We start from the raw sequence: 23,504 nt of genomic DNA, 5'->3' as shown, positions 1-23,504 counted from the left end.
GCCAAGACACAGTTGTTTTTCTTGAAAATCAGAAGGTTCCCCCATGCCTCCTCCCAGTCAATTCCTCTCCTCCTTCCACCCAGAAGTAATTGCTGCTCTGACTTATAAAACCAGAAGTTAATTTTGCCTATTCTAAAAATTCACATAACTGGTATCATATCAGGTACATTTTAAAACTTAAGCATTTTATTTTAAGATTCACAAGCAGTTCTACAAAATAATAACAGTGATCTTGTTCTGATAAAACATGGTCCACTGGAGAAGGGAACGGAAAACCACTTCAGTATTCTTGCCTTGAGAACCCCATGAACAACATGATAAGGCAAAAAGATATGACACTGAAAGATGAACACTCCAGGTTGGTAGTTGCCTAATATGCTACTGGAGATAAGTGGAGAAATAGCTCCAGAAGAATGAAGAGAAGGAGCCAAAGTGAAAACAATGCCCGGCTGTGGATGTGACTGGAGATGGAAATAAAGTCTGGTGCTGTAAAAAACAATATTGCATAGGAACCTGGAATGTTAGGTCCATTAAACAAAGTAAATTGGAAGTGGCCAAACAGGAAATGGCATGAGTGAACATTGACATTTCAGGAATCAGTAAACTAAAATGGACCTGAATGGGAGAATTTCATTGAGATGACCATTATATCTACTACTATGGGCAAGAATCCCTTAGAAGAAATGGAGTAGACCTCATAGTCAACAAAAGAGTCCGAAATGCAGTACTTGGGTGCAATCTCAAAAACAACAGAATGATCTCTGTTCAATTCCCAAGGTAAATCATTCAATACCACAGTAATGCAAGCCTATGCCCCAACCACTAATGCCAAAGAAGCTAAAGTTGAATGGTTCTATGAAGACCTACAAGACCTTCTAGAACTAATACCAAAAAAAGATGTCCTTTTCATCATAGGAGACAGGAATGCAAAAGTAGGAAGTCAAGAGATACCAGGAGTAACAGGCAAGTTTGGCCTTGGAGTACAAAATGAAGCAGGGCAAAGGCTAGCAGAGTTTTGCCAAGAGAATGAACTGGTCATAGGAAACATCCTCTTCCAACAACACAAGAGATGACTCTACACATGGACATCGCCAGATGGTCAATACCGAAATCAGACTGATTTTATTCTTTGCAGCCACAGATAGAGAAGCTCTATACAGTCAGCAAAAACAAGACCAGGAGCTGACTGTGGCTCAGATCATGAAATCCTTATTGCAAAATTCAGGTTTAAATTGAACAAAGTAGGAAAACCACTAGACCATTCAGGTATGACCTAAATCATATCCTTTATGATTATACAGTGGAAGCGACAAATAGATACAAGGGATTAGATCTGATAGTGCCTGAAGAACTATGGATGGAGGTTCGTGACATTGTACAGGAGACAGGGATCAAGACCATCCCCAAGAAAAAGAAATGCAAAAGGGCAAAATAGTTTTCTGAGGATAACTGAGAAAAGAAGAGAAATAAAAGGCAAAGGAGAAACAAAAGATATACCCATCTGCCTGAAGAGTTCTAAAGAATAGCAAGGAAAGATAAAAAGGCTTTCTTAGTTATCAATGCAAAGAAATAGAGGAAAACAATAGAATGGGAAAGACTAGAGACCTCTTCAAGAAAATTAGAGATACCAAGGGAACATTTCATGACCTCATCAAGAAAATTAGAGATACCAAGGGAACATTTCATGCAAAGATGGGCACAATAAAGGACAGAAATGGTATGGACCTAACAGAAGCAGAAGATATTAAGAAGAGGTGGAAAAAATACATAGAAGAACTATACAAAAAAGATCTCATTGACCCAGATAACCATGATGGTGTGATGACTCACCTAGAGCCAGACATCCAGGAGTCTGAAGTCAAGTGGGCCTTAGGAAGCATCACTACAAACAAACCTAGTGGAGGTGATGGAACTCTAGCTGAGCTATTTCAAATCTTAAAAGATGATGTTGTTAAAGTTCTGCACTCACTCATATGCCAGCAAATTTGGAAAACTCAGCAGTGGCCACAGGACGGGAAAAGGTCAGTTTTCATTCCAATCCCAAAGAAAGGCAACACCAAAGAATGTTCAAACTACCACACAATTGCACTCATCCCACATGCTACCAAGCTAATGCTCAAAATTCTCCAAGGTAGGCTTCAACAATGCGTGAACCGAGAACTCCACATGTTCAAGCTGGATTTAGAAAAGGCAGAGGAGCCAGAGATCAAATTGCCAAATCTGTTGGATCATCGAAGAAACAAGAGAGTTCCAGAAAAACATCTGCTTTATTGCCTGTGCCAAAGCCTTTGACTATGTGGATCACATCAGACTGTGGAGAATTCTTCCAGAGATGGGAATACCAGACCACCTGACCTGCCTCCTGAGAAATCTGTATGCAGGTCAAGAAGCAACAGTTAGAACTGGACCATGGAACAATAGACTGGTTCCAAAAAAGGAAAGGAGTACGTCAAGGTTGTATATTGTCACCCTGCTTATTTAACTTATATGCAGAGTGAAAGTGAATGTGAAAGTTGCTCAGTCATGTCCGACTCTTTGCGACCCCATGGACTATAGAGTCCATGGAATTCTCTAGACCAGAATACTGGAGTGGGTAGCGTTTCCCTTTTATGCAACATCTTGTAAAACTATAGTATAACAGTTTATACTATTTATACTATACTAGTTTATAGTTACACTATAATATCACAAAAAAGATAATGACATGGATCTAGTCAAGATATAAAACATTGCTATAACCACAGGAATCTCTCATGTTGTCTTTTTATAGGCACATCCACCTCCCTTCTGCCCCTTCCCCATTTTGAACCTCTGAAAACAACTTTTTCTCCATCACTATAATTTTGTCATTTCAAGAATGTTGTATAAAATGAAAACACACTTAATGTAACCTTTCAGGGTTGACTATTTTATTTACAAAGGATAATTCTCTGGGGATTCATTCAGAATGGTGTGTACATCAATTGCTTATTCTTTCAAATTGGATGTACCACCTTTTTTTTTTTTTTTTGGACATTTCAAAATTGAGATATAGGAATTCCTGGCACTCCAGTTGCTAGGATTTTGCACTTTCATTGCCAAGGCTGCAGGTTTGATCCCTGGTCAGGGAACTAAGATTCTGACTTTTAATGTTGTTGCTGATACTAATCTGAGTCCTGATTTCTTTAACTTAAAAGACCTTTTCTTTATTAATGAAGTTTGAAATTTTATAATGTTACGTTTTTAGTCTTTTATCATTTATTCCTATTGAGGGTTTTTTTTTGGTCTTTTTTTTTTCTGATCAATTTTTATAAGCTCTATTTGTACAAAGGATATGAACTCCTTCCCACATATATTGCCATTGTTTTCACCAAGATATTCCTTGTCTCTAGAGGTTTTTCATCTGTTTGCCATATAGATCCTTTAAGTTTTTATGTAACTACATTTCTCAGTTGTTTATTATATGCATTTCTCTTTTCCTTATGAATGACTCCAAGGTCTGAACTTACACAAATATTTTAATATTTTTCTATTTTCATTGTTTAATTTTTGAGTATGGCTTCCCTGGTGGCTCAGAGGGTAAAGCGCCTGCCTCCAATGCGGGAGACCCAGATTTGATCCCTGGTGGGAAAGATCCCCTGGAGAAGGAAATGACAACCCACTCCAGTATTCTTGCCTGGAGAATCCCAAGAATGGAGAAGCCTGGCAGGCGACAGTCCATGGGGTCACAAAAAGTCTGACACGACTGAGCAGCTTCACTTTATAACTTCAGCTTGCTTGGAATTTATTTTGGTGTATGAAAGATATATCGCCGTAATTTTGTTGTTGTTGTTGATTCCCTCCAGATGGATAACTAGCAAAATTTATTGACCAAATTATTTCCCTAAAGAAACTTGTCTCTTATTTTATTAAAAATAAATGTTCTTTCCCCCCATTGATTTAATGTTTCTCCTGCATGATATATTTAGTGCTTATTTACTTTGACCTATTTTATTCTTTTCTATTTTGACATCTAAACATAATATTTAGTAATTACAATTAAAAATATTTAGTTTACTTCTTTTCAAAACTTGTTCTCATCTGCTTATTCTTCTAGACACTTTCTATTTTTCTTGTCAGGCATAAAACTATCCTGTTGGGATTTTTATTGGATTTGCATAGCAATTATAATTAACAACTTCATAATATTTAACTTTCTCATCCAGGAATATGGGCTTCCCTGCTGGTTCAGATGGTAAAGAATCCACCTGCAATGCAGGAGACCAGTTTCGATCCCTGGGTCAGGAAAATCCCCTGGAGAAGGGAATGGCTACCCACTCCAGTATTCTTGCTCAGAGAACTTCCATGGACAGAAGAACCTGGAAGGCTACAGTTGATGGGGTCGCAAAGAGTCAAACATGACTGAGAGAGTAACACACACACATCCGGGAATATGCCACATTTTTTCATTAAAGCTTATTTCATTAATAGCCTTCAGCAAGGTACTTTTCTTCACATTGTACACAAATATTTTCATTAAAACATTTTTAAGCAACTGATTTCCTATTTGGGAAAAATAAATTAGGTCATTACCTCACATTATATATCCCTAATAAATTTCAAATAAATTAAACAGCTGTGTGTAGAAATAAAATGATAAAAACTATTAGCAAAATATTAAAGCAAATATTTATCCGAACCTAGAATAGGCAAAGATTTTCTAAACCTATAAGTAATGCAGTAACATGCAAAGGAAGCATCTATAACTTGAATTAAATACAAATTTAAAACTTTTGAATATCATTAAGAATTGATGACAAATGAAATCCTGTGGAAAAATATTGGTACATATATAAAGAACAAGTGACAAATGGGACCTAACTAAACTTAAAAGCTTCTGCCCGGCAAAGGAAACCATAAACAAAGCATAAAGACAAACAACAGAATGGGAGAAAATACTTAAAAAGTGACCAACAGGGGATTAATCTCCAAAATATACAAACAGCTCATTCAGCTCTAAAAAAAGAAAAAGAACCCAATTAAAAAAATAAGCTGAAGATCTAACTAGACATTTCTCCAAAGAAAACATATATATGGCTAAAAAGCATATAAAAGATGCTCAACATCACTAATTATTAGACAAATGCAAATCAATACTACAATGAGGCACCACCCCACACCGGTTGGAATGGTCATGATCAAAAAGCCTACAAACAATAAATGCCAGAGAGGGTGTGGAGAAAAGAGAACCTTCCTAGACGTTGGTGGGAATGTAACTTTTATAACCACTATGGAGAACAGTATGGAGGTTCCTTAAAAAACTAAAAATAGAGCTACCCTGCTGCTGCTGCTGCTAAGTCGCTTCAGTCATGTCCGACTCTGTGCGACCCCATAGACGGCAGCCCACCAGGCTCCCCCATCCCCGGGATTCTCCAGGCAAGAACACTGGAGTGGGTTGCCATTGCCTTCTCCAATTACCCAACAATTGTACTTCTGAGTAAATATCCAGAGAAAACTGTAATCCAAAAGGGTACATGCACCCATGTTCACTCCAGCACTATTTACAATAGCCAAGACATGAAAGAAACTTAAATGTCCATCAACAGAGGAATGGATAAAGATGTGGTACATATATACAATGGAATATTACTCAGCCATAAAAATAATGAAATAATGCCATTTGCAGCAACACAGATGGACCTAAAGATTAATATACTAAGTGAAGTCAGAGAAAGACAAATACCATATGACATCACTTATATGCAGAATCTAATTTTAAAATAGATATGAACAAGTCTTATAGACTTGTTTATAAGACAGAAACAGACTTACAGATATCCAAAACAAACTTTTGATTACCAAAGTGGAAACCTGGGGAGGGGTTGTTGTTGTTTAGTCTCTAAGTTGTGTCCTACTCTTTGCAACCCTATGGGTTGTAGGCCACAGGGCTCCTCTGTCCATGGGATTTCCCAGGCAAGAACATTGGATTGGGTTACCATTTCCTTCTCCAAGGGGATCTTCCCTACTCAGGGACTGAACCCAAGTCTACTGCATTGATTCTTTACAACTGGCCCCCCAGTGTGGGGAGGCATAAATCAGGAATTTAGGATGAACACAGACACTTTATACAAGATAGGTAACTAACAAGGACCTACTTGTATAGCATAGGAAATAGTACTCAGTATTCCGTGATAACCTATATGAGAAAAGAATCTAAAGAAAAATGAATATTTGTATATATATATAACTGAATCACTTTACTGTACATCTGAAACTAACACAACACTGTAAATCAACTTTATTCCAGTAAAATTTAAATATAAAAATAAAAAGAAATGTATTTCTTCAAAATGGAAAAAAAGAAAGGAACAAATGACAAATATCCTTTGGTAGATCAGGTTATTGTTCCCAGTTCCTCTCTGTGCTTTGTTCTCAGTTACACCCTTTCTGTAATAGGATTACACGATATTCATTTTGCCCTGTATTTGGCTGATCCTCCAAGTAAAATAGGTGGAGTAATTTCCTGGCTCTACTGGTATAAGTAGGGCCACCTGGATTCACCACCTGACTTGCTCTGGCTGATGGCAGGTTAGCAGACATGAAAAAAATAGAGGCTTTTCATAGACTTGCATGGTTTGGTCTGACCTCATGCTTTGGCCATCTGTCTTGGGCATAAGCATGTTCTGAGACTCCACTGGTCTGAGGAAAGATACGGAACACACCTGTACCCATGTAAGCCTGAAGCAGAGCCTCCCCAGCCAATCTGTGGGCCCACATAGGAGAAATGGGTGCTTGTAGTTTAATCCCCTAGGTTTTCGGTTGTTTAGAACGTTACAATGGAAACACAGTCATCAATAAAGACTTTCACAAATCAATCAAGGAAATACTCAAAACCTCAACTGAAAATGAGGGAAAAACAAGAAGTAGGGTAATCTCCCTCTTGCTCTCTTTCTCTAGTGCTCTCTCACACTCGTATTTGCTTTCTCAGACACAAAACACAAAAATGCCAATAAACACATGCAAGAGTACTCAATCATACTAAAAACATTCAGATTAAAATATCAACAATATGCTCCTCAATTTCTCAACTTCCTATTGAAGTACTCTAGGTGGAACTATCGTTTTCTCTTTCCTGAGGAAACAGATCAACTGGTCTTCCCTGACTCAACTCTCCATATTTCAATAAGAGGGTACTTTTCAAAATTCAAATTCAATCATGCCAACCCCATGCCAAGCTCCCGAGTTATCTCTTGGCCCTTATCTCTAACCACGTTCACAGTACTCCATTTTCTTCAGTGCATGAATCTGTCTGTTTGTAATTATATTTAAATTTGTATAATTATTTATTCAATATCTATCTCTTATATCAAATTATATACTCCAAGAACCAGAGACTGGATCTGTTTTTGCTTGCCAGTTATACTTAGATAGACACTTGATAAATATTTGCCTAATTAATTGATGAAAATTATTACTTTATAATTAATTGAGAATGAAGAAACAAAGTTAACACCCTGTGTTGACAAATCTATAATAAAACAAGCACTCTTCAAAAATGCTGCTAGCAATTTAAAATTAGTATTATTCTTCTGGAGGGAAGTTTTATAACATATACCAGGTTTATAGCTTTTAATACCCTTCGATCCAGTTATTTCACTTCTAGGAGCTTAATCTTGTTAATAATCAAAGAAGCACTCAGGACTATGGATGGTGAAACAATATATTCAGTTCAGTTCAGTTCAGTCGCTCAGTCATGTCCGACTCTTTGCGACCCCATGAACCGCAGCACGCCAGGCCTCCTTGTCCATCACCAACTCCTGGAGTCCACCCAAACCCATGTCCATTGAGTTGGTGATGCCATCCAACCATCTTATCCTCTGTCGTCCCCTTCTCCTCCTGCCCTCAATCTTTCCCAGCATCAGGGTCTTTTCAAATGAGTCAGCTCTTCGCATCAGGTGGCCAAAGTACTGGAGTTTCAGCTTCAAAATCAGTCCTACCAAAGAACACTCAGGACTAATCTCCTTTAGGATAGACTGGTTGAATCTCCTTGCAGTCCAAGGGACTCTCAAGAGTCTTCTCCAACACCACAGTTCAAAAGCATCAATTCTTTGGTGCTCAGCTTTCTTTATAGTCCAACTCTCATATCCATACATGACCACTGGAAAAACCATAGCCTTGACTAGACGGACCTTCGTTGACAAACTAATGTCTCTGTTTTTCAATATACTATCCAGGTTGATGATAACTTTCCTTCCAAGGAGTAAGCGTATTTTAATGTCATGGCTGCAATCACCATCTGTATTTTTCTGGAGCCCAGAAAAATAAAGTCAGCCACTGTTTCCCCATCTATTTCCCATGAAGTGATGGGACTGGATGACATGATCTTGTTTCATGATGCCATGAAACAATATATATTATCCCCAAATTAAGAGAAACCTAAAGTTTATCAATAAATGATTAAGTAAATTATGGTATTACCACCTGATGAAAGATTATGTATTCATGGAAAATTGTTCATAATACTGTTTAGTACAACCAAAAAGGAAAATAGAAAATAAAGTATTTACAAGTATGTATACTAGGCAAACGCCTTCATGACTGTGGTGGGCCGAGAAGTGACTTGGATCCGCCCCTGAGCCGCCATTTGATTTGGGCCAAGGCATATGCAGAGTACATCATGAGAAACGCTGGACTGGAAGAAACACAAACTGGAATCAAGATTACGGGGAGAAATATCAAGAACCTCAGATATGCAGATGACACCACCCTTATGGCAGAAAGTGAAGAGGAACTCAAAAGTCTCTTGATGAAAGTGAAAGTGGCAAGTGAAAAAGTTGGCTTAAAGCTCAACATTCAGAAAACGAAGATCATGGCATCTGGTCCCATCACTTCATGGGAAACAGATGGGGAAACAGTGGAAACAGTGTCAGAGTTTATTTTTCTGGGCTCCAAAATCACTGCAGATGGTGACTGCAGCCATGAAATGAAAAGACGCTTACTCCTTGGAAGGAAAGTTATGACCAACCTAGATAGCATATTCAAAAGCAGAGACATTACTTTGCCAACAAAGGTTCGTCTAGTCAAGGCTATGGTTTTTCCTGTGGTCATGTATGGATGTGAGAGTTGGACTGTGAAGAAGGCTGAGCGCTGAAGAATTGATGCTTTTGAACTGTGGTGTTGGAGAAGACTCTTGAGAGTCCCTTGGACTGCAAGGAGATCCAATCAGTCCATTCTAAAGGAGATCAGCCCTGGGATTTCTTTGGAAGGAATGATGATAAAGCTGAAACTCCAGTACTTTGGCCACCTCATGCGAAAAGTTGACTCACTGGAAAAGACTCTGATGCTGGAAGGGATTGGGGGCAGGAGGAGAAGGGGACAACAGAGGATGAGATGGCTGGATGGCATCACTGACTCAATGGACTTGAGTCTGAGTGAACTCAGGGAGTTGGTGATGGACAGGGAGGCCTGGCGTGCTGCGATTCATGGGGTTGCAGAGAGTGGGACACGACCGAGCCACTGATCTGATCTGATCTGACCGGCCTGGCGGCTGCGACGGACACACTAAGCACGGCCGAGAGGAGCCACCCCATGTCCGAGGACAGGAGCAGAAGCCGGGAGGACCAGACTGCAACAGCAGAGGAACAGGGGAGAGGAGCTACCCCGCATCCGAGGTCGGGGTGGGGGGGTCGGGGCAGCTGAGAGGAGATACCCCGCGTCCGAGGTCAGGGGTGGCGGCCGGGAGGAGATACCCCACGCCCCAAGCCCGAGGCCAAGGGCGGCAGCCAGGAGGAGCAACCCCACGCCTGAGGCCAGGGCCGGTGGCCGGGAGGACCAACCCCACGTCCAAGGAGCCGTGGCTGCCCCGGTGCAGGAGCGCCTAGAGGCACTATCCCACACTGAAGGTCAGGAAGGGCGGCAGTGAGGAGATACCCCTCATCCAAGGTAAGGAGCAATGGCTGCGCTTTGCTGGAGCAGCCGTGAAGAGATAACCCATGCCCAAGGTAAGAGAAACCCAAGTAAGACGGTAGGTGTCGCAAGAGGGCATCAGAGGGGAAACACACTGAAACCATACTCACAGAAAGCTAGTCAATCTGATCACACTAGGACCACAGTCTTGTCTAACTCAATGAAACTAAGCCATGCCCGCGGGGCAACCCAAGACGGATGGGTCATGGCGGAGAGATCTGACAGAATGTGGTCCACTGGAGAAGGGAATGGCAAACCACTTCAGTATTCTTGCCTTGAGAACCCCATGACAGTATGAAAAGGCAAAATGATAGGATACTGAAAGAGAAACTCCCCAGGTCAGTAGGTGCCCAATATGCTACTGGAGATCAGTAGAGAAATAACTCCAGAAAGAATGAAGGGATGGAGCCAAAGCAAAAAGAATACCCAGCTGTGGATGTGACTGGTGATAGAAGCAAGGTCCGATGCTATAAAGAGCAATATTGCATAGGAACCTGGAATGTCAGGTCCATGAATGAAGGCAAATTAGAAGTGGTCAAACAAGAGATGGCAAAAGTGAACATTGACATTCTAGGAATCAGCGAACTGAAATGGACTGGAATGGGTGAATTTAACTCAGATGACCATTGTATCTACTACAGCGGGCAGGAATCCCTCAGAAGAAATGGAGTGGCCATCATGGTCAACAAAAGAGTCCGAAATGCAGTACTTGGATGCAATCTCAAAAACGACAGAATGATCTCTGTTCATTTCCAAGGCAAACCATTCAATATCACAGTAATCCAAGTCTATGCCCCAACCAGTAACGCTGAAGAAGCTGAAGTTGAACGGTACTATGAAGACCTACAAGACCTTTTAGAACTAACACCCAAAAAAGATGTCCTTTTCATTATAGGGAACTGGAATGCAAAAGTAGGAAGTCAAGAAACACCTGGAGTAACAGGAAAATTTGGCCTTGGAATACGGAATGAAGCAGGGCAAAGACTAATAGAGTTTTGCCAAGAAAAGGCACTGGTCATAACAAACACCCTCTTCCAACGACACAAGAGAAGACTCTATACATGTACATCACCAGATGGTCAACACCGAAATCAGATTGATTATATTCGCTGCAGCCAAAGATGGAGAAGTTCTATACAGTCAGCAAAAACAAGACCAGGAGCTGACCATGGCTCAGACCATGAACTCCTTATTGCCAAATTCAGACTGAAATCGAAGAAAGTAGGGAAAACCACTAGACCATTCAGGTATGACCTAAATCAAATCCCTTATGATTATACAGTGGAAGTGAGAAACAGATTTAAGGGCCTACATCTGATAGATAGAGTACCTGATGAACTATGGAATGAGGTTCGTGACATCGTACAGGAGACAGGGATCAAGACCACCCCCATGGAAAAGAAATGCAAAAAAGCAAAATGGCTGTCTGGGGAGGCCTTACAAATAGCTGTGAAAAGAAGAGAAGTGAAAAGCAAAGGAGAAAAGGAAAGATATAAGCATCTGAATGCAGAGTTCCAAAGAATAGCAAGAAGAGATAAGAAAGCCTTGTTCAGCAATCAATGTAAAGAAATAGAGGAAAACAACAGAAAGGGAAAGACTAGGGATCTCTTCAAGAAAATCAGAGATACCAAAGGGACATTTCATGCAAAGATGGGCTCGATAAAGGACAGAAATGGTATGGACCTAACACAAGCAGAAGATATTAAGAAGAGATGGCAAGAATACACAGAACTGTACAAAAAAGATCTTCATGACCCAGATAATCACGATGGTGTGATCACTCACCTAGAGCCAGACATCCTGGAATGTGAAATCAAGTGGGCCTTAGAAAGCATCACTACGAACAAAGCTAGTGGAGGTGATGGAATTCCAGTTGAGCTATTCCAAATCCTGAAAGATGATGCTGTGAAAGTGCTGCACTCAATATGCCAGCAAATTGGGAAAACTCAGCAGTGGCCACAGGACTGGAAAAGGTCAGTGTTCATTCCAATCCCAAAGAAAGGCAATGCCAAAGAATGCTCAAACTACCACACAATTGCACTCATCTCACACGCTAGTAAAGTAATGCTCAAAATTCTCCAAGCCAGGCTTCAGCAATAAGTGAACCATGAACTTCCTGATGTTCAACCTGGTTTTAGAAATGGCAGAGGAACCAGAGATGAAATTGCCAACATCTGCTGGATCATGGAAAAAGCAAGAAAGTTCCAGAAAAACATCTATTTCTGCTTTTTTGACTATGCCAAAGCCTTTGACTGTGTGCATCACAATAAACTGTGGAAAATTCTGAAAGAGATGGGAATACCAGACCACCTGATCTGCCTCTTGAGAAACCTGTATGCAGGTCAGGAAGCAACAGTTAGAAGTGGAAATGGAATAACAGACTGGTTCCAAATAGGAAAAGGAGTTCGTCAAGGCTGTATATTGTCACCTTGTTTACTTAACTTATATGCAGAGTACATCATGAGAAACGCTGGACTGGAGGAAGCACAAGCTGGAATCAAGATTGCCGGGAGAAATATCAATCACCTCAGATATGCAGATGATACCACCCTTACAACAGAAAGTGAAGAGGAACTCAAAAGTCTCTTGATGAAAGTGAAAGTGGAGAGTGAAAAAGTTGGCTTAAAGCTCAACATACAGAAAACGAAGATCATGGCATCCGGTCCCATCACTTCATGGGAAATAGATGGGGAAACAGTGGAAACAGTGTCAGACTTCATTTTTCTGGGCTCCAAAATCACTGCAGATGGTGACTGCAGCCATGAAATTAAAAGACGCTTACTCCTTGGAAGGAAAGTTATGACCAACCTAGATAGCATATTCAAAAGCAGAGACATTACTTTGCCAACAAAGGTCTGTCTAGTCAAGGCTATGGTTTTTCCTGTGGTTATGTATGGATGTGAGAGTTGGACTGTGAAGAAGGCTGAGCGCCAAAGAATTGATGCTTTTGAACTGTGGTGTTGGAGAAGACTCTTGAGAGTCCCTTGGACTGCAAGGAGATCCAACCAGTCCATTCTGAAGGAGATCAGCCCTGGGATTTCTTTGGAAGGAATGATGATAAAGCTGAAACTCCAGTACTTTGGCCACCTCATGTGAAGAGTTGACTCACTGGAAAAGACTCTGATGCTGGAAGGGATTGGGGGCAGGAGGAGAAGGGGACGACAGAGGATGAGATGGCTGGATGGCATCACTGACTCGATGGACGTGAGTCTGAGTGAACTCCGGGAGTTGGTGATGGACAGGGAGCCCTGGCGTGCTGCAATTCATGGGGTCCCAAAGAGTTAGACATGACTGAGCGACTGATCTGATCTGATACTAGGCAAAAACAAATCAAATGCATATTTATACATAAAAATCATGAAATTTTAACAAGATTAAATTTAAGGACAAATTTTGTTTTTAATGTATTTATGCTTTTTATTGATTTACACATTTTCTTTAACAAAAGCCTATAATTTTACTTCCTTGTTAGCTTTTCAATGCTTTCAAGTAGTCTTTTTTCATTATTTTGTTCTTTTCTAGTTGTCCTCAGAAAAACGGGTGGTCCAAATTACATCATTAGAACCCAAAGGTTGAAAAATTCTTATTTGTGTTTTTCAGATACATAATTTTTCTATTTAAAATCCTGAAACATTATTAATGTTCAATTTTTAAATTTACTCTATTCAGAACAACACTTTTATGTTATAAAGTTACTATAAGACCATTCATTAGATGACAGTTTTGGTTATCTGTCTTAAGGCTGTATTTGGTCATCTTAATTGTCCTTATTCATTTCTAAATTTTCACTAGTCATTTATAGATGTTTTTATAATGACTAAATCTACCCATTTGAAGTAGCTAAAATAATTAGAATTTTATTTACAAATTTCTGGTCACCCTATTCAGTAGCTGCTGCTGCTGCTGCTGAGTCGCTTCAGTCATGTCCGACTCTGTGCAACCCCATAGATGGCAGCCCACCAGGCTCCTCTATCCACAGGATTCTCCAGGCAAGAATACTGGAGTGGGTTGCCATTTCCTTCTCCCATTCAGTAGCCACACTTATGCATTTTATAATAAAAGCTAGATTTAAAAATTGGCTTAAAAGACTATCAGATATGAAATCATACCCACAGTATATTTACTAATGACAGCCATAACAAAAACCAACATCAACCAGTGAACAAAATAAACCGAAGAATATTGGCAAAACAGAACTTTTCTTTAGGCCGGATTCGGTGATCTTATCATTATTTCTAGTTTGCTGAGTGTTGTTTTTCTTTGTGTGTTTGTCATAGCCTAGCCTACAAACCCATTCCTGATACGATAAGTATAGATTACTATGCACAAGTGCATCAAACACTTTCTGTAGACTATTTTTTTCTTCCAGCCTTGGATGAACCATAGACCTCACAACTTTTATTTCTTTAAACAATTTGATCAAACTACTAGGGGATGGCCTATGGACAGCAGCAATCTGTTAGAGGAGGCCGAAAAGTTAACAATCACTGTATGGATTTCACGCCAGGGATAAGTCTTTAGTAAGTTCTAAGGAAACAGAGGAAATGGCAACCCACTCCAGTATTCTTGCCTGGAGAATGCTACAGACCGAGGAGCCTGGTGGGCTACAGTCCATGGGGCCGCAAAGAGTCGGTCGTGACTGAGAGACACACACAAGAAGGGAACAGAAAGGCTATCCCTCAGAAGGTCGATTCAAGTTCAGGCTATGCTTTTAGACAGCCCAGTGGCTACCATAAAAACCTGTCATATGCTAAATCCTGCCACCCTGCTACCCTTAGAAACAGACCCCTGGGGCATGACTGTATAGAAATCATAGACATGACCTATTCCAGTTGCCCCCAACTTAAGAAGTAAGCCTCTCCCAAACACTAAAGAGGAATGGTTCACAAGTAGGAGCAGTTTTAGGAGAGGGAAAAATCCTGCTGGGACATGCAGTAACCTCCCAGACCCAAGTCACAGAAATAAGAAGCCTATTCCAGGGATTTCTGCCCAAAAGATGGAGCTGATAGGTCTCACCTGAGCCTTAGAGATCAGGACAAGGAAGATCTTACATGTTATGCTGACTGTGGAGAATAAATACATGAAACATGGTTGAAGCATACTGAAGTTCTTAGAAATAGTACAGATTCTAGAAAAGGTGATGGTGATTTATCATGAAAAGTGAAAGTGTGAGTCGCTTAGTTGTATCTGATTCTGTGACCCCATGGACTGTAGTCTGCCAGGTTCCTCTGTCCATAGAATTCTCCAGGCAAGAATACTGGAGTGGGTTGCCATGCCCTTTTCCAGGAGATCTTCCTGACCCAGGGATCGAATACAGGTCTCCCACATTGCAGGCAGATTCTTTACCATTCAAGCCACCAGGGAAGCCTAAGTGATTTACGATAAAGTGACTTATCATAGGAACACTAAAAGGCAAATGCAGAGATAATAAAGGGAAACAAGAAGGTGGACACAACTGTCAAAAGTGTGAGCCTGGAACAGTAACTAGGCAGCTATCCCTTACATCTTGAAGGCCAGATCCATTCAATTATTCCCCAGTCTACACAAAGGAAGACTTAGACAAGGCCTGAAAATGGGGCTTCAAGAGATCTAGGAGGCCATGAAAGTGAAAGTGAAAGTCGCTTAGTCATGTCTGACTCTTTGCGATCCCATGGACTATACAGTCCATGGATTTCTCCAGGCCAGAATACTGGAGTGGGTAGCCATGAGTGGATATTTAATGAACATGGGAAATACTGTCCCCCAGCTTCAGCCTGTCAAGCCATGAGGAAGGCTCATCAAGAAACTCACTGTGGGAGCTGTGACCTACTGATAACTGTTAGGAACCTAAAGGACTTGTTTGAGATATCTATCTTAAAAACATTTCTGTGACAGCATTTACATAAGAGCTGTATTTATTATTATAATGTGTTTATCCTTCTGGACCCAGAGTGTTTACTTACTAAGACATAAAGTGATTTGAGTGCTTTATTGATGAGACTCATTTTACCTATATTCTATGACAATTCAAGGATGGTATTCAGAATAAATTTCCAATGTATGTGTAAAAAAAAAAAAGAAACTCACTGTGGGAGGGAAGCCCTATTTAATTGGTTAGTTGAGGTCATGGTAACTCTTGGCATGAAAAGTAAGAACCCCAACATGAGAAACCCCCACATAAGGCCCATTCATACCAAAGGGACATATCCTGAGAGGACTGGCAAATTGATTACACTGTCATACTGAGAGCATGGGAAACTTCAGGTATCTCCTGGTGCTAGTGGACATGTTTCTCAGGTGGATAGAAGCGTTTCCCACTACAACTGAAATGGCAGCTGAAGTGGCTGAAGCATTACTAAAAGAACTAATCCCCAGGTTTGGGCTTGTAGGATCCCTAGAAAGAGGTAATGGTCCAGCCTTTGTGTCTCAAGTCACTAAGGGGATAACGAGTGCCCTGGGCATATTCTGGACTTTGCACTCAGTCTGGAGACCCCAATATTAGGGAAAGTATAAAGATCCAGTCAGACCTTGAAATAAACCTCTTGTTTAAGGAAACTCTGCATCAGGAAACTCAGGAAAACTGGATTAAGTTGCTTTTGATTGCCCTGCTCCGCATGCAGTTAGCCCCAGGGGGCTAAAGCACCACAAGCAGAGTGCTTTCCGACTCATGTATAGTAGACCCATTCCCCATGCCTGAGAGAAGAGACATTTATCCCCCTCAAAATGAAACAACTCAGTATGCCTCCAGGTGGGAGAAATGATGAAAACTCTGAAGGAATATGCTAACTTGGGGCAATCAGTGTCAACTTGCCCTCCATATCCCTTCCAGCCAGGAGACTGGGTGAACCTAGGAACCTGGAAGACCAGCCTACAAGGCCAGCTCACTCCTAAGTGGAGCAGATCCCACTTGGTGATCTGAACCACGCACTCTGCTCTGAAGCTGCAACGGGTTGCCTCATGGGTGCTTCCTACTCAAGTGAAGAGCATCCCAACCTCCTGAGAGACAACCTGGAGCAAGGAACCCCCTTGACTACCCTCTCTTCCCTGAAGCTTCTCTTCGGAAAACTAAAGTGTTGACCAGGGAGATTCAGGCCACAGCAGTGAGCCTCCACATCAGGGAACACTTTCCCCTACGGACAAAAGACCTAGAAACCTGCATTTTTAGGAAAAAAATTGACACATGACCAATATTCTCTGGCTAATATTTGAACCGTGAATCTTAAATCGTCCAGTGTCCTTTGTCTCCAGAAAGTTAGAGAAACAGTGGTCGCTCAGCAATACACTGAGAGCTGAGTCCTGATGATACACACATGTAAAGGCAGCTGGGAGAAGCTCTGCTCCTCTACTTGGCTATGACAACCACCCAAATCTGCAGAAAACAGTTACAAAGACAGACCTGCACCCCCTCAGTGCCCCTCAAGGATGAGGAGCAGAACAAGAGACGGAGGAGGGATTTGTCACTGGTGAAGCTTATGAATAATTCCTGGGGTATAAAAACAGAACCTGGGTAATAAAGTCTAACCTTTTCTTCTTTTCCTTTTTCGTCCTCCTGGTTCACTTGATCGTAGGGTGCCACAAGCAGAGACCTTGCTCCCCAGCGCTTCAGACGGGAGTTCCTAGCGTGAAATGGCGGGGCTGACACCTCAGCTCTGCGGGCACGTAGAGACGCTGCACCGGCACTCAGTTCAAGATGGCGGTGGCAAGTTCACGTGCAGACGGCTCCTGGCACTGAGATCTGGAGCATGAGCAGCACAGCTGCGCCCGACCTGCAAGAGCTCCACCCCCTGCTGCCGCTGAGAATCCAGTAAAACAGTGGCGTTGACAGCCTGTCGAGAGCCTATTCTCTACAGCAGGAGCTTGCATCTCTCCATTCTTTGATTAAAGAATTAAGCTTTTATTTGTTTCTGAAACAAACTGAAGTCTTGTTCTGTTGGCTATGACACTGAGCAGAAGGACCTTTGCTGAGGACCAACTCAGGAGGGTTGGTAACAGGGGTTCAGTTTTCTTTCAATGCGACCAGACAGTCCTGTGCTTCTACATCTCCAGGAAACGTGCTGAGCTTTCTCAGTGGTAAAGAAACTCCCTTTCTCACTTGATTTAACTGAAGCACAAGCTCTTTCATCCCTTCCCTCATTGAGAGGAGGACAGAATGCATAGCACATTACCAATTCTCCAAATAAATCCTTTCTTCCTTTACAACTTCAATTTTTTTTATCTCCTTAGGTGAAGTGATGGGTTAGGGGTCCACAAAGTATTTTTAGCTACTGCTTTGTCAAATCCTTCCTAGATGGTCTAGCTTTAATTAGGAATGCCATGAACTTTGGCACTTATTGGCCATGGGGCCTTATCCAAAATCAAGGCAAAAATTGTGCCATGTGCACATCTTGTTGCATTGACTACTGAATGTATTCGGACACAGTGAAAAGGAAAATACTGCAATTTATAAAAACTAACTGCATCTACTACTTCTCTTTATCTTACCAGGGAAATGTCATAGTTTATCTCAGGGAAGATGATTTTTTTTTTTTTCACTTAACAAAATAAGCTAAGAGATATCTTTCATTTGAAAAGGTGATTCTGGCAGTTCTGCAAGAAGGTGAAACAAAGAGAGTGCTGATGTGTTGTGCTCAATAAGTGTGAGGGATTCTTGAATTTTCCAGGGAAGAGGAGCAAAGGGGGCCTGGAAAAAGAACTCAGTGGGGAACTCAGTTGAGTGGTTTGATAGGAGAGAGGGCTCAGAAGCCTATTGGGAGGTCATGGCCTAAGGAGAAAGGATGATTAATGACAGAAATTTTACAAGGATGCCTAATATTAACTGTTGAAGTGTTTAGCCCCAAGCCTTTATTACAAGTAGGCTATACATACTGACCTTGTGTTAGAGGTGTCTTTAGGAAGTTAAAGCAAAAAGGGCCTTATGCAATGTTTGGGATGATGTTAAACACAGGAAACAAGTAGACCAAGTGGGAACAGGAAATTAAAATGAGAACTGACCATGAGAGGTGAGTCTTGGGAAAGGCACTGATCTTTCCATCATATGGGATCAAGGGTTGGGGCACTTAAAATTTTTTTCACTATAGAAGTTTTGAAAAACACTCAAAAACAGCAATAAGATCTTGGTTACCTGTCACTCAGTTTCAAAAAAAAAACAACAATTGCAGCTTTTTTGGTTTGTTTTTTAAGGAAAAAGTGAATTCATAAGGATAAAGGATTTGTGGAAGAGGGGGGGACATGAAGGGCTCATCTGGGTTACAGTTGCAAAATGGGAGATTGGGAGGCTACCATAAGGTTCTGTGAGTAGCGGTAGAGTCAGTTCCCTTACATATCAATACCTTTTCTATGAGAGACCTATCATATTTTAAAGATTTTTTTCCCAAGAAGTAATGCCGATTTCCTATAATTCTCACCCAGTGCTAACAATTTATTTGAGAGAGATGTGTCTTTGTCCATTTTGTCAGATATATTTATCAGTGTATGCAAGCATTTGGTAAGGGACTGCATAGAGTATATTATTAGTTAGGAGTTTTTCAGTATCCCAAAAGTGGTTTAAAGAAACGAAAACCACATTTCCTATTTTGCATTTCAGGAAGTCCAGAGGCAGAGTAGTTCCTAAGTCAGTGGTTCTGAATGTCGACAGAGACCCAGGCTCTTTCCATGGTTTCACTGTGCCATGGTCAGTCTTCTGACTTCCCTTATCTTGTCCCCTTATGTTTACAAGATAGCTCTTGTAGATCCAGACATCACATCCTCACATGGCAGTATCCACAGGAAGAGAGAGCAAGAATTTTTACTTTCTTGCATTTCATTAGTGAAGATAATGATTCATAGACGTCCTCGCATGATCCAAATGGCTTTTCATTGTCACCCATACCACTGTGTTGCTAAATGCAGCAGTTGCTTCTAACTTATAGACCTATAGCTTTCATTTGGCACAGAGGATCCAACTCTCCTTCTTGAAACATTTTCTTTACTTGGTTTTCTATTCTCCTTCACTTCCTATCTTGGGTTGGACCCCTCCCCTAAGTTCTGGATTTGTATATCCAACCGCTGCTTAGGATGTCCTCCTGGAAGGTTAACAGCCATCTCAAATTAACCTGTCTCAAACACACATTCTAATTCCTATCTCAACTTCCATGTCCACCTCCTGCCATGTAACCTGCTCCACCTCATCAGGATTAATAAAAATTCTGTCATCTTGATACCACTTCATTATTTTTCTGTAAAGATTTTAAAAAGATCCTCTTCTTGTATTTTTTTTCCACATGAAATTTTAAAATTTAGAATTACTTATTTAGGGTTTAAAGTGCTCTTTGGGAATATTTCTCAGAACTTACATTCAATATATAACATAATTTGTAAAAAATGAACATCCTTACGATAATGAGTCTTCCATATCCCATTCAGGAACAACACAGCTCCTAATAGGAATAAATTCCATTTTGATGGTCAAATTATTTGTCAAATAAAGATTTCTTAATACAAATACTGCCTTTTTGTATATTTATAATTGAAATTTTGTTAGCAGAGAATATAACATCCATTATCTTTTAGCAGAGCTTCTAAAAAGAAAGCTACCATAATAATGAATATTACTGTATTTTTTAAAAAGAAAGCAAGTAGTCAATGAATAAATTTTGCTTCTTTTATGTTTATTTAATATTTTCTCATAACTTCAGTAGTTTCTCATTAATTTTTTAATCTTTCTATTTTATGTCTATATCCATGTATAATTCCATATCTTATATAATCATTCCATATAGAATCATTCTGGAATATTCTTTTTCTTCCATTTCCATTTCTGGTGCCATTAATCCAATTCAAGCACCTGTTTTATGCAGGCTATTACTGTAGTTTCCTAGTTGGCCCCTCATTTTCTTTCAGCCCATATTTGTCCTAAATGCTACTGACATGTTGATCTCTACATACTAACTTTATTGAGGTGTCCCTTCTCATTAGCCTTCAGTCATTCTACAGCATTCAGTTCTAGTATTCAGTCTCCATGATCCAGCGTTAAGAATAAAGACAATACACCAAAGACGGAGGTGTAGAAAAGGGAAAAGAACCTCGGTCCTTTATGATATTATTGAGCCCCAGATCCATTTAGCCTCAGACCTGCAACAAATCTAGACTTCTTGGTATACAAGATAACCGTATTCCTTACTGTTTAAACCAAATTGATTTGGAATTTTCTGATGTAGGCAGCAACAGTCATCCTGAATGATATAGGGCCTTACACTATGGCCGGTGAGCTGTGTAGGACATCAGAGATCATACAGAAAGAGCCTGCCTAGTAGGTTCCCAGAATGAGTTAAGCACAGCTGGTAATCAAACTATGGGCTAGGAGGGCAATAAGAAGATGCACGGAATGTTTGAATAGCTCTAACAAGGAAAATGCGTTAGGGCCTTCTAACAAGGCCCTTTCTTAAGGGGCTCCACATCTCACTGTCCAGGACTGGGTCATGGGTGTGAGGAACAGGATGATCATGAATGCAGTAGTGCTGGGGGCGGGGGGGGCAACTGCAATGGCCACCACATTTGTATTTAATGGAATGGATAGATATGCATAAGGTTTTGTTGAATTCTTGCTTTCAAGAATCTTAACATGTCTGATTCATAATTTCACAGGCCTTTTAAACCAGTAGCTGAGTGCGGTTGTACCCATATATGGCTGTTCATTTACGTGAACCCAACAGAATCCAACAAAATACAAAACTGAGCAAACTCCCTTCCTCAAATATCCTGCTTTATCGATCTGGTATAAGGCCAAGGAATCTGTTTTAAAAAACACTTCTCAAGATTTGGCAATTACTTCTTTGGATGTTGTCTAGGCTAGTCATCTTTTTTTTTTTTTTTTTTTCTGCTAATGAGAGAAACCGAAAACATGAGAGGTTTAAGTGACGGAAGTGTTTTCCCCATATTTCAGGTGGGGTAAATAGGTACAAATGTACATATCATTCAGCTTAGAGATCTAGAACTTTCTTTATTGACACTTTCTCTCGTGTCAGAGTCATCCTTGGAAAGCTCCATAATGGATTCAATTCAATTCAAGAACAACACACACACACACACACACACACACACATTTTTCTTACGTTTTCCTTTGTAGGAGAGAGTAAACAATGTGAGATTAATTGCTTAATTAAGGGATCTGGTTAGACAATGTAATTAAGGGAGATTTTCTTTAAATCAGAGCAATAATGACCCAAGCTTTCTGTTACAAAGAAAACATCAGCGAGTGAGCAAATTGCTTTTACCTCTACATGCTGAATTTACCTCAGCAGTTTCCTCTTAGTTCTTTAAGAAGGAAATATAAACATTTTGCCAACTTAAAATCTCATCCTCACTGATGTGGAGCTAAAGTCATTTGATGGTCACACTTAATCGTGCAGACAGGGTCTCTTTTTTAACCCTCCCAAATCATTGGCAGTGTTTAAGAAAAGGAATTCTGTAAACCCTCCTGTGATATTTACATTATTTTCTGATTTTTAATTCTCCTTTCCTTCACAATAAAAGATTGTTTAAACTTATCAAAATCACTTTGATTTTACACCTACGGTCAGGATCCTAACATCTCGATTTTTGACACTTATAAATGCTTTAATAGATACATGGACAGTAATTTAGTTTGACTTAAATGTAATAATCAAGCCCATTTATCTAGGCTGACAAGATTTCATTTCCTAATGATCTTTTATTGTAAATTTATTTGATTTCCTTTAATATATTATCTCATTTCTCATCGCCTTTCCTTCAGAAAAATATGAATAATTTTGTATGGAATTATGAAGACTTGGCCTTGAGCTGACAGCTCTGAGAGGCACTGAATATCTCCACCCTTTTAAACAAATTACATAGTTTGATAACAAAGTCCCAAGAAGAAGGGAACATTAGTTTATCAAGAAGTTATTCTAAAAGACACTGAGGATGGTATTTCCAGGGGTTCTTGTTTTCTTTGCAAGAATGGGAACCAAAAGGGACTTCCCTAATGGTCCAGGGGCTAATATTGCACCCCCCAATGCAGGGGACCTTCATTCCGTCCCTGTTCAAGGAACTAGATCCCACATGCTGCAGCTAAGATTTCACAGCACAACTAAAAGATCCTTCATACTGCAACGAATATCGAAGATCTTGTGTGGCACAACTAAGACGGGTGCAGTCAAAAAAAGAAAAATCATGGGCACCAAAATAATGAAGCCAATCTGACTCCAGTTCTACATTTTCAACTGCCTACTTGAGCTCTGAGTATCCTATAGTCAATGCTCAACTTTTGGTTATAAAACCAGACTTAGCTTCTTTTCTCCAAAATGCCCCCTCCTCCTACATTTTTATTTCTATTAATGATATCAATATCCATTCAGTCAGTCAAGCTGAAAATGTGCAAGACATTTTAGAGACCTCCCACTTTCCAAAACACTCAACCTATCCCAATGTCTTGACTCCCAAAAATTCTAAATAGTTCTCAAAACTGTCCCCATTTCTTCTTTCTTTCTGCTACTGTCCTCATGATTCTTGTCTGTACAATCATTACAGCTTCCTACTCAATGCCTCTGCCTCCAGTCTCACCCCATCCATGCCAGTGCACAGGTCATCCTTATGAAAAAACC

The 23,504-nt window shown here is 40.3% G+C and overlaps 1 protein-coding gene across 2 annotated transcripts in view; it reads right to left on the bottom strand.

Moving 5' to 3' along the window:
* NRBF2 (nuclear receptor binding factor 2) overlaps window positions 1-23,504 on the bottom strand; it is a 268,477-nt gene that overhangs the window by 116,344 nt on the left and 128,629 nt on the right. Inside the window, exon 1 of one of the 2 annotated variants that reach the window (XM_059882613.1) lies at window positions 17,426-17,591. The exons of the other annotated variant lie outside the window; for it this stretch is intronic. The gene's annotated coding sequence lies outside the window, so the exon portion shown is untranslated. Of the gene's footprint in view, window positions 1-17,425; window positions 17,592-23,504 lie in introns of those variants that run through there. 2 annotated transcript variants of the gene reach the window in all.

The sequence above is a fragment of the Bos taurus genome, chromosome 28, assembly GCF_002263795.3.
Source record: "Bos taurus isolate L1 Dominette 01449 registration number 42190680 breed Hereford chromosome 28, ARS-UCD2.0, whole genome shotgun sequence".
In the NCBI taxonomy this organism is placed as follows: Eukaryota; Metazoa; Chordata; class Mammalia; order Artiodactyla; family Bovidae; genus Bos; species Bos taurus.
This window is presented reverse-complemented; position numbering and strand designations above follow the sequence as displayed.